The sequence below is a fragment of the Triticum dicoccoides genome, chromosome 4A (assembly GCF_002162155.2).
Source record: "Triticum dicoccoides isolate Atlit2015 ecotype Zavitan chromosome 4A, WEW_v2.0, whole genome shotgun sequence".
Lineage (NCBI taxonomy): Eukaryota > Viridiplantae > Streptophyta > Magnoliopsida > Poales > Poaceae > Triticum > Triticum dicoccoides.
This window is the reverse complement of record NC_041386.1, coordinates 700,016,284-700,023,335: the sequence shown is the minus strand read 5'-3', so window position 1 is coordinate 700,023,335 and position 7,052 is coordinate 700,016,284. Positions and strand designations below refer to the sequence as shown.

At 45.2% G+C, this 7,052-nt stretch overlaps 1 pseudogene; it reads left to right on the top strand.

Annotated features, from left to right (window-relative positions):
• The first annotated feature begins 5,796 nt into the window (after positions 1-5,796).
• LOC119284137 overlaps positions 5,797-7,052 on the top strand; it is a 3,669-nt pseudogene continuing 2,413 nt past the window's right edge.

Sequence of the window (7,052 nt, the reverse complement as noted above, 5' to 3'; positions counted from 1 at the left end):
TCCTTTGGCGGCTAGGGTAAACTCTCTCCTCCAGTCTTCGCCCGCAAGCCTGTGGATTCGCCTTCACTCCGTCTCTGCCGCTCCGGCGACCGGTGGCGGGGAGAGGAATCCCGGTGCCCGCACTCCGGTTAGTAGTTTATGTTAGGGTTTTTAGACCACGTAGGTGCGTCGTACGGACGGATGGCGGCGCTTCTTCTTCGAGTTTGTCTTCCATACTTCGATCCTCCTCGAGTTCGTTTATCTGGACGTAGTAGACGGAGCTTCGGGGTAGTTTCCTGCCGTCTCCTTTGGATGGCGAGGCTAGAGCTTTTTGTCATGTGGCGAGATTTGATGTCAGGTGTTTCAGATCTATTCAGGGGTTCAATGATGATGACTGCGATCTCAGCGCGCTGGTCCTTAGGGGCACGTGCATGAAGACTTTCCGACTGTCACCGACAAGGTCAAGCCAGCTCCGGTAGGGGAGCGGCGACAGCGGCGCGTCGGCGGCTCGTTCTGACGGTGGTAGTGGTCGTTCGGTGGTCTCGAAATATCGATATAATTTTTATTATGTTTGAGATGCTTTGTACTTTCGGTGAACTTTGATAATAGGTTTGAATTATTTTCATAAAAAATATAAGTTATGTTTTTCTGTACAACGGGAAGTAGTTACGTAGATCAAGGTGCAAACGACAAAACCCATCAATTCTTACCCATGGCACTAGTTTTTCTTTAGACATCCAAGATTCCGTTCCATTTCCTGAAAATAAAATGTTCCATTAAACATCACAAGTATTCTCTGTTTGAGCGTTGGGCCAGGTGTCAAGAGGAGTTTACGACGATACATAAAATAAAGTGTTTATTCTGAGCAAACAATTAAATGTAGGAGTATTTTGGAATAGCCGGTTAGTGTGGCTGACTCCACACTATTTAAACTTTGGGAAAACGGGTCGATATTAGAGCAACTCTAGTAGACCCCACATCCGTCCGGCCCGAAAAACGTGTTTGCAGTTCGCGGAAAAACGCCTTTGCGGGCCGGCGCGCATGGCCGCGGATGCAGACCCCGCATAACGGACCCGTAAAAAAGCATATTCGCGGAATACGCTTTTTTACGGGTCGGCTTTGCGGGGTCTGATCTGGCGCAGCTCCCCCCGGCCCGAAATACCTAAATTTGCACCTTAATTTCATCCAACATAATGCATTTCTTTGCTTTTTTAACAACATTGGATACATAAGACATCACCAAATCTTTGCCCGCAAATCGTTGGCGGCGCCGGGAGGACGAAACTGTCCTTGCATGCGGTGATGCACCCTTGCCGTGGCTGTGGGAGATGCCCCCCGACCACTCCATCGCTTGGCGCAGCCACCGGCGGCCGGCAAAGCCAAATCCGGCGGCCCCGCGATGAAGATCCGCAGATCCGCAAATCCGGCGGCCCCGCGATGAAGGTCCGCAGATCCGCAAATCCGGCGGCCCGCCGGCGCAGGGGGGGGAGAAGGGAGGCCTCGTGCGTGTGGCAGCCTTTCGGCGAGCTCCTGCCGGCTGCTTTCGCTGGAATCTTGGGCGGCGGGGTGGCGGCGACGCGAGGGGGGAGAGGGGAGGTGGTTGGTGGGGGAAAGCGCGGGCTGAAATGTCCCCCTATCAACCGCTTCCACTTATATGTAGGGCACCGCAACGGCGAGGGAAAACCCGCGAATACGCAGGTTGGTGCCGAGATTTTGCCACGCCCCCCAAATTTTTTTGCGGGCCGGGGCGGGATGCGGAGTCTGATCGGGCAGGTTTTTTCGCCCCGACCGCATTTTGGCGGTTATTTTTCGGGTTGGGGCGGGATGCGGGGTCTGCTAGAGTTGCTTTTATTGTTCCCATCAGATAGCCTTGTGCAGGCACTCGGTTTTTCTTCTAGGCACTCGGTTGTAATTGTTAATGTATCTCAACTCCTTCTAAAGGATTCTTAAGGTGAGCCAGAACTGGGCGAATGCATGTCACACCTCTCTCCATCTAGTACCTCAGATTACTATTTTCAAAAAGCAAATTAACCATGAACTTTCAATATTGTCCAAAACATCAGAGAGTGGCGTTTTGACATATGGGAGCGTATGCTCCTGGTTTTTAAAATGTGTTTTAAACAGATTTTAAAATGTCACAAAATTCTGACAAAATGATTTCCGTGTACATGTCGACATTCTACATGCACACAAACTCGCTTCGGGGAAAACCAACAACTTTTGTGCCTCGTGTAAAAAAGAAAAAAATTAGTGTTAAAAATGGCTTTTCATGGGACATTTTTTGGTGTTTTTTACACAAGGAGTATAAAATGTCAGTTTTTCATGAAACTTGGCGTGCACACATACAATGTTGAGATGTACGCCTTAAATTTGTGTTCAGAATTTTTGGACATTTTGAAATATATTTTTCAATGGCAGGAGAATATGCTCTCATGTGCCGAAGCGAATTTCCGAAAACATCATCTATATATTACTATTGAGAATGTGTAGAGGCTGAACTTGCCAAGGTATGTACCAACATACAAGAGACACATAGTAACATTATTTTAATGTTCATTGTCTCATCTATATGAAGCTACCACCTTGCAGTACAGTAGGGTTAAGAGAACCGAATTGTAGCAATCCATATGCGTGCAAGAGTACCAGCGGCTCCATGAGCCAATGCATGAGGCATAAACAACCTTTTTTAACGCTATCAATATGATTTCATTTTTTTATTGAAGAATAAACTTTCTATATGCTATATACAATCTAGTTTCACGGAGGTACAAGGACCACAATATTACCCGGCCTCCTTGCTACACCTCAACTTCCTTGGCATGCAAGTTGTTGCTAAGATGCATTATGTTGTGACACGGAGAAAGCAGGAGTGTAAGTTTCATTTTTCTCTACAACGGCAAATACTCCCTCTGGTCCTTTTTACTCTGCATATAAGAATTGTCAGAAGTCAAACTTCATAAACTTTGACTACATTTATATGAAAAAATATCAACATCTACCATGCTACAGTTATCCAATATGAAAATTTAGGTCATGACGCATCTACTGATATTGATTTCACACTGTGAATGTTGGTATTTTTCTTTATAAAATTGGCCAAACTTTACGAGGCTTGACTTCAGACAAATCTTATATGCGAACTAAAAAGGACCGTAGGGAGTAGTTATGTAAAAATAGGGTGGCAACAGCAAACACCGTCAGTTGTTAAGTCCCATGCCAATAGCATTTCTTTAGACTTCCAAGATTCCGTCTCTTTGATCACCAGTATTTTCTGTTTGAGGGTTGGGCCAGGTGCCAAGAGGAGTTTACGATGAGATTTAAAACTAAATGTTTGTTCTCAGACGACAAGAATAACTAATATATGGAAATAAGCGGTTAGTGTAGCTGATTCCACAAAACACTAACCATCTTCACATGCCGACAGCACCTACGGCAGACAAGTCAACTCGTTTTTATTTTTGTTTTGAAACCGAGAGGTCAAATCATGAGTCGAAGGTATCTTTTCACAAAAAAATGTGTCAAAGGTATCGGTTCCCTTAGTTGACACCAGTTGGACCATATTATTTTTATTTTTATTTTGAAATGGAGAGGTCAAATCATGTGTCGAGGGTATCTCTTCACAAAATAAATGTGTCAAAGGTATCGGTTCCGTTAGTTGACCCCAGTTTGAAGATATTATTTTTATTTTGAAATGAACAGGTCAAATCATGTGTCGAATGTATCTTTTCACAAAACAAATGTGTCAAAGGTATCGGCTCCCTTAGTTGACGCCAGTTGGTGTCTAAATATCATGATATAAAGTATTGAATATTCCTGTGCATATGGATTATTTTTGTTGGGGTATTCACATGACCATACGTAATAAATAGTGACTACTATACTTGCATTGTACTCATCTAACAAGGATAACAAATGTATTCCCTTCATGTCAAAATATACTGCATCACCATTTCAAAAAGAAAAAAATTGTACAACATCTTAGGCTTTTCTATATTATTGTGCGCATTAGAGATCCGGGTTTTAGCAAGGCAAATGCATGCAATAGTACCAACGACTCCATGAGCCAATGCGTGAAGCATAAGCAACCTGTTTTATCGCTATTAATATGATTTTATTTATTTATTAAAACAAAAAGAATTCTATATGCACTAGGCAATCTTAATTCCTTGCTACCACCATGCTTTTCTGTCAGGCGAGTTATTGCTAAGGTGCATTATGTTGTGACACAGAGGAAGTAGGAGTATAAAATCTGTTTTTTTTTTCATACAACAGCAAGTAGTTACATAGATTAAGGTGCAAACAGCAAACATAGTCAGTTTTTAAGTCCCATGGCACTAGCTATTCTTTAGACATCCAGCATTCCGTTCCATTTCCTGTCAATAAAAAAAAACAGATTCCATTCCATTGATCACCCGTATTCTCTGTCAGAGGTTTGGGCAAGGTATCAAGAGGAGCGTACGATGAAAAGCTACTGACGATAACATATGTATTTCCTTCATGTCAAAATATAATGCATCTTAGTTATTTTTATATTGTCACAAGTATTAGAGAGCCGAATTTTATCAAGCCAAACGCATGCAAGAGTACGAGCGGCTCCAAGAGCCAATGCATGAAGCATAAGCAACCTGTTTGAAAATTATTCATATGATTTTCTCTATGTATTAAACAATTATACTTTCTATGTGCTATATGCAATCTAATTTCATGGTGGTTCATCGGCTATATTATTCCGTTGCTACGCCCCTGCTTCCCTGGCATGCGAGTTGTTGCTAAGATGCATTATGTTGTGACATGGAGGAAGTACGAGTATAAGTTTTGTTTCTCTGCAACTGCAAGTAGTTGCATAGATTCAGGTGCAAACGGCCAACACCGTCAGTTTTTTAAGTCCCGTGGCACTAGCTTTTCTTAGACATCCAAGATTCCGTTCAATTTCCTGTCAATAAAATAAGAAGATTTCATTCCATTCATCACCAGTTGTCAAGAGAAGTTTACAAGGAAATATTAACATAAATGTATATTCTGAGCAAAGGACAAGAATAACTAATACTACTTGGAATGGCCGGTTAGTGTGGCTCAGTCCCACACTATTTTAATTTTGGGATAACGAGTCGATAATATTGGTTTCATCAGATAGCCTGCTCAGCCAGTCAGTTTTATTTTTGAGCCACTCGGTTGTTAATTTGTTAATTGATATCGACACTTCTAAAGGATTCTCATGGCGAGCGAGAAGTGGGCGAATGACACAGTTGTCTCCATTAAACATGAACTTTTGTTATTCTCCTAAACAATATATATGGTTAAGCGAGGGGAGATGACACATAGTAACTTTATTTCCTATCAATATGGCACGGTTCATTCATCACCCCGTTAGAAACTCAAGAGTTTGTGTGTGTGTGTGTGTGTGTGTGTGTGTGTGTGTGTGTGTGTGTGTGTGTGTGTGTGTGTGTGTGCCCTAACGGCTCTTTTAATTCAACACCATGACCATGTGGGTCATGAGTGTCATCCGTGTCGGATTGGTTTTCACGTACGGACTTTTTAAGTTTTGTTAATAAAGCCATCTATTGTATGTCTCATGCTGAAAAACCCTACTCATTGCGCAAAACCCCTATATTTATTAGGAATCACGGTCAACCCCATCTCTAGAAGCAGTTTTGGTGGGCTCAAGTGAAAAATGTCGAAGCCTTGACGTTGTGAACGCTGCTATATAAATATGTTCATAGCAGAAGATGGTTTGTATCGCCCACCCACGGCCTTGAAGACATCAACCTAGTACAAGCCACTTAGCTTGTGCTTGGACGCTGTACCCAAAAAAACACCATGAGCACTACGCCGTGGCACTACCAATCCCATACCCAGCTGCTGTTGCCTCTTCTCCTGATCGTCCTTGCGGCGGCGACCCGGTTGGTGATCCTAGGAGCCGCTGCTGAAAAGCAGGGGCAGCCAATCACACTTCTGGGTTGCCCAGACAAGTGCGGCGACATTAGCCTCCCGTTCCCGTTCGGCCTCGCCACCAAGCCCGGCTGCTTCCTTGAGGGCTTCGAGGTCGCCTGCAACGACACCTTCGGCCCTCCTCGAGCCTTCCTTGCTTACCCACGTTTATCCCAGCATGTGAGATGTGACCCGCTACTCCTACATCCACAAGTGGGACAACACTGGTGATCGGGTGCTGGACCTGAATATCACGGGAGCGGTGGCGCCGTTCGAGCTCATTAGCATATCAGACGCCAAGGGCGAGGTGCAAGTATACGGCGCAGTAGCATCCGATTGCAGCACAAATGCTGCCGAATTTGTCAGAACTAGACACTCCACATTTTTGGAAGACACGCTCGGCATCAGGGGCAGGGGCCGTCGCCGTTCCTCCTGTCGATGACGCGCAATGTTCTCGTCGGCGTCGGCTGGGACGCCGAAGCTATGGTCTTGAGCAGCAGCATCGTAGGGAGTGGCAGCTCCCGCATCACCTGCGAGTCATACCTCAGGGGCAACCTGAACGAGGCCACCAATGGCTCCTGCTCTAGGCGGGGCTGCTGCCAGGCCTCCTTCCCGGAAGCGGTTCCCCACGACACATTCTATCTCGACGTCGATGGGCCCCATAACAACACTCTGTGGGAGACCAACCCATGCTCCTACGCCATGGTGGTGGAGAGTGCGTGGTACAACTTCTCTACGCCGGACTTGTACGGTGACGAGATGCAGCGCAAGCTTTTCCCAAGGGGCGTGCCCTACGTCCTCGACTTCGCCATCAGGAGTGGGTCATGTCCGCCGGACGGGCAGCCGGCTCCCGCCTGCGCCAGCGTCAACAGCCGTTGTGCAACCGCAACCCGTGGGCCTGGCTATGTCTGCAAATGCTTGGAGCACTATGAGGGTAACCCTTACATCGCCGGCGGATGCAAAGGTGCATATTTCAACTCACACTATATGTACTTCCATTTTCCACTGATAAACATGACTACTTTACATATAACAACTCAAGATTTGTTGTTGCTTCGATACAAGACTTGCATATATTACATCGATTTTCCTGTACTACTATCCGTCCGTCCTGGTTTACATTTGCTTGTCGGCCATCAAACATG